Source organism: Triticum urartu, chromosome 1, assembly GCF_003073215.2.
Source record: "Triticum urartu cultivar G1812 chromosome 1, Tu2.1, whole genome shotgun sequence".
In the NCBI taxonomy this organism is placed as follows: domain Eukaryota; kingdom Viridiplantae; phylum Streptophyta; class Magnoliopsida; order Poales; family Poaceae; genus Triticum; species Triticum urartu.
In genome coordinates this window covers 9576403-9581638 of record NC_053022.1, presented here as the reverse complement: position 1 = coordinate 9581638, position 5236 = coordinate 9576403, and the positions used below count along the sequence as shown (strand labels likewise).

General features: G+C 40.6%; 1 long non-coding RNA gene across 1 annotated transcript; it reads right to left on the bottom strand.

The window, feature by feature from the left end:
- Nucleotides 1–27: 27 nt before the first annotated feature.
- Nucleotides 28–4548, bottom strand: LOC125542183. The gene is made up of 3 exons (XR_007297811.1): nt 4228–4548; nt 3947–4150; nt 28–3488 (listed from the first exon to the last, which is right to left on the bottom strand). It is a non-coding gene; the product is annotated as an uncharacterized LOC125542183 (long non-coding RNA).
- Nucleotides 4549–5236: the final 688 nt, after the last annotated feature.

Genomic DNA, 5236 nt, shown 5'->3' with positions numbered 1-5236 from the left:
TTGGAAGCTGGGAATAGGATTCGGGAAAGCAGCTAAGCTCTTCTTTGGAAAAGAATTCAGGGATACATGCATGTGGTCTGTGGGGAGGAATTTGATTCTTTCTTTGGCAAAGAGAAAAGGAGACGGATGGATGGGGTCATGCGGTTGGAGGAATTTATTTGCATCAAAGCCAAATTTTAGTGCCAATCCTCCTCTCTCTATCTAGATATTATTTCTAGGCAGTACTCTCTCCTTCCAGGTTTGTCAGGTTGCTAACTAAACCTGAAAACATTCCCGTCAGTATTAGACCTGAAAACATTTAGCAATGACAGTTCCAGCTTCTAGGTGCATTTAGGTACTTTTTCGTATTTTTCTTGTCTTATTTTGCTTCTATCATCCTTTTGTTTCCTTTTATTTGTTTTCCTTTTTGAAATTATTTTTCTTAATCGTTTTAATAGTTATTGTGTAGTTCTTGGCGTGTTTAACTAGCTGCTAATGGAATTGTAGTTATCTTACAGATGGGTCGTCGGTGGGAATAGGATCTGTGGGAGCAGGTATTTTGGAGGAGACGTGCTCTCTCCTGCGGGGAAGGAATTCGATTCTTTCTTCCTTGGAAAAAAGGGGATGCTCTTCTTGGGCAAAGAGTGCTTCTTTGGAAAAGGGGATGCTAATAGATGGGTTGGGGTCACATAAATTGTTCACTAGGGTTTCTCCCCGGTCAGTAAGTTATCTCTATCAATGAAGAAGATGCGTGAACAGTACAACTGAGGCAAGCCTCTCATCCCATGTACAAATATGAGATCGCTATCAGAATTTCTCCCCAAGTATTGAATCGGATAAAACCACAGTTTCAAAAAGCATCTGAACAAGTTAAAGGTAAATGTCTCCACTCAGCAACAGCGCTTAAACTAGATACAGTTCACAAAAGTGAGTATCCCTACTTCTACTAAAATATGATTTGAAGGGAGCATTAAAGTGTAAAAGATGGCGGAAACTGGATATACAGACTTGAAGAAAGGACACATGTTGTCATACAGCAATTTTTCATGAGAAACTCCACAACAAAAATTGCATAATTACTAATGACTAATTCACAAGGAAGCGTGCCAACGTATCTAATAAAATCCATGGTTTTAAATAGCCCGCTATAGCTCCGCTATAGCCCGCTATAGCGTTTACAGAAGGTCTTGCGCTAAGAGACTTTGGTCCAAACAAGTGAACAAGCATTTTAAATAGCGCGAGAAGAGGTCCGCCGCTAAGAGCCTTAGCGTGCTATTTAAAACCATGATAAAATCTGAAAACCTCATAGCACACAGACATCTAAGAAAAATGGAAGCACGCAAAGAGGTGCTAGATAGCTTACTTCCTCGCTTTCAGAATCTGGTGAGAGAAGCTCTAGTGCATCAGCTACATCAATTGTTCCCCACTTTCTTGTCAATTGAAGTGCTTGCTTAGCCTCCTGCACATTATCCTAAACAAAATAAGCAACCAGATCATTTACAAACGAGGTCAAAATAAATGTTATCAGAGGAAACACACATGATTCAGAATATTCATTAGGACCAGCTTTTGCGCACACACAGATAAAGATCAATAGAAATGTGTGAAAGCATCTTTTAATCGCACAATTAACTAGACTGGACCAATTGAACAGTGGAGTGAATAAACAAGGAATGCTTACACCAAAAACAAAAATACTAACTATGGTGGTATATTTCGTCAACAACTTGCTCAATACAACTTTCAAAAGATATAGCATCCCTGCTAGATGGAAACCAACCACTACATTTGTAGTATTATGCGAAGATGAAGAGATGTTTTTTTTTTCAGGACAGAGCACCAACATGCTTGACAAACAACATGATGCAGAAGGTATTAATAAATAGAATAGTGGTCAGAAATAATAAACACCTAGTTGCGCTATATAATCCTTAGAAAATGAAACACGACAAACATCCACTTTAATTGCTGAACAGTAATCAGAAGAACAGAGAAATGAAGTTCAGTGCAAATAAGTTCAATTTTCTTTGAAGCCAAAAAAGAATGGTCTCAGAGATCCAGCACTACAAGATTGACAGTTGAAGATTGCTGCAGTTAGAGAGAACTGAACGATATTTATTTCTAAGCATAAAAGGCAAACATAAACCAGTATCCAGCACACGTCATATGTCATGGCAGAGTAACCAGCACAGCCTTTATAGGCATTTCCAAGCATTGGCAGATATACCAAAAGGGCCATCTTCGCCAGGATGGAACTTTTGTATGTAACTAATAACACTGTGATGTTCCGAGAGCAAGCAAAAAAAAAAAAAGCAATGAGTGTAACTTTCTGTAGAAGCAAATCTACTTAAGAAATGAAGCAGAATGCGTAGAATACCTTTTTTCAATGAAAAAAAAATTAACAAGTCATTTGAAAACCAAACACTGGCTACTGGGCATCTATGATCCTGAATATGAGTTGCCTGTGCAAACGAACTGGAAGCAATATATTCAAGCATCCCTTCATCTTGTCCAGTTGCAGGAACCAGTTTCCAGTTTGAGCAACCAGTCCATTAAAGGAACCGTTTGAATAACGTAAAATGTAAATGATGTATACAATGGTATGGTGTATATGCTAAATGTGGGCTATCTATGCAGGAGAACAACAATTAGCATGTAAGCACTTAATTTACGTATACACGAGCCACAAAAACAGGAATAAGAAATGCAGCCTAATGGGTCAGTGCTCTTTTCGAAACTGAAGCAACTGCATTCTCATCATGACCAATACAATCGATTGACTAACAGAGGAGCGACCTACCACCAATGCTGACCGTGGTCTGATTTAGAACAATAATTCAGGAAATATTCAAACATGTATACATGATTATGTGTGGTTAAAAAAAAGTCTATATAGTCACAGGCACAGCAATACATCATGGCAGCATTCGATAATGCATAATATATCATGGTATTGTATTGAGATTAATTGGCAAGTTAGCATGGATTGAAAATACTACTGGGTGACTAGAGGTGAATATTATACTGTAATGACTTGCTCAGAGTGTTATGACCCACTACCGGGCGATACATGTCAAGGGTGTGCCTCTTAAATTCATGTGGAGAACATAATAGACTAGCAACCATTGAAAGTAATATTAATCGTCAATCGTCACCATTTGACTTTGTATTTGTTGAAACCAAAACTAGATGATCATAAGGTTTGAAAGTAATATCAATCGTCAATCGTCATCATCTGACTCTCTATTTTATGAAACCAAAACCAGATGATTGCAAGGTGACTGAGAAACAAACAAAGAAGGTAATGAAACTGCAGCTTGTACTCTGCATTTGCTCATCTGAGGTTGGTTTCAGGTCTCTATCACTTATTCCACGAGTCAAGCCCCTAGCAAGCTTTAACTGCTTGAGTTCTCAGATGGATTAGAGCATTCCAAATTTAGGATCCTGCGCAGAGACAAGCACGCTCGATAATGGTACAGGGGCTGGTCGATAGAAATTCGCTTGAGATTCTGGTACAAAAAAACGAGAGTAAAATTGATTGCAAAGATAACCATACTAAATTGGTGTTACTGAATGAGAAAAATGTGTGGTTTGCATGCAGAAGAAGTCATGCTGAAATAAATACTAGGTTACTCGGCATCTTCAAGAGCATAATTCCTCCTGTGTCTCGAACAATTAGTCGGTCACACCAGAAGCCACATGAGATTCAACAGATTCGCAAGGATGTACAGTTGCACACACAGACATATGCAAAATGTACGAAAGCATCAAGCATCATTTAGTGGCATGACAAATATAAACTGGATCCATTGAACAGCAGACTGAAAATGGAAAAGGCATGCTTCATCAACATAGTAGTACATATCATTTCTCCCTGCTAGATGGCAACCAGATGACAACCGATCACCTACATTTGCAGTAGATTTTGCAGAACAAATCGAACACGGAGAATGGAAAGAATACATACCCAATGAACAATGATGAATCAATTGTAATCTGGAGGACGACTCTTCTGGGTTCGAATGTGCAGAGTTGAGCAACATTTTCCAGCCTAGGGATCAAAACAAATTTCCCAGCCTCTATCTATCTAGTTCACCTCCTTCTGCTAAACTTGGACCAGAGTACTCTCTGGCCAAAGCGCTCCACCTCACCTCGCTAATTTCTAAGGAACCTGCGGGAAAATGGCGATTAGGGTGGAGATTTGGGGCAGGAAAGGAAGGGGAGGGGAGGGGAACTGGTGCGGAATACCTTGAGCAGCGGCGGCGATGGGGGGCGGGCGGGCGGGATGTGGGTTTGGAGGCCGAAACTCGGTGCCGATGTCGTTGCCCCCCGCCGCGCTTGCCCTGCTGATGCCGGTGGCTGTCGCGGCCATGGACGGACGGCCGGAACGCGAGCGATGGTGGTGGAGCTCGGGAGACTGACTGCGCCGGCGAGTAGCCACAGCATGAAGCAGCACGGACGGACTTGGAGGTGGCGGTGGCTTGCGCCGGCGGCGGTCCGGCGGGCTGGGCGTCCTCATCTCAGCTCGGCGAAGAGGAGAGCGGAGAGGGAGATGCAAAGCTGGGCTGGGCATGGCTGCTCTACCGATGGGCATGGTTTCTCTTCTAAAAACCAAATCGGTGAACTTTTTCAAATTTGAAAAATTGAAGAACTATTTATGAACTTTTTCAAAAAAATAACTATTTTTAAAAGTTTGTAAATTTTTTAAAAATTGATGAACATTTTTCAAAATTGTGATTTTTTTTCAAAATTGGTGAAAAGAATTCAAAATCGATGAAATTTTCAAAATTATTGAACTGTCATCCCTCACCCACAATCATGGAGGTGGCGGTGGTCCGCGGTGTTGGAAATATGCCCTAGAGGCAATAATAAATTAGTTATTATTATATTATATTTCATTGTTCATGATAATCGTTTATTATCCATGCTAGAATTGTATTGATAGGAAACTCAGATACATGTGTGGATACATTGACAACACCATGTCTCTAGTAAGCCTCTAGTTGACTAGCTCGTTGATCAATAGATGGTTATGGTTTCCTGACCATGGACATTGGATGTCGTTGATAACAGGATCACATCATTAGGAGAATGATGTGATGGACAAGACACAATCCTAAGCCTAGCACAAAGATCGTGTAGTTCGTATGCTAAAGCTTTTCTAATGTCAAGTATCATTTCCTTAGACCATGAGATTGTGCAACTCCCGGATACCGCAGGAGTGCTTTGGGTGTGCCAAACGTCACAACGTAACTGG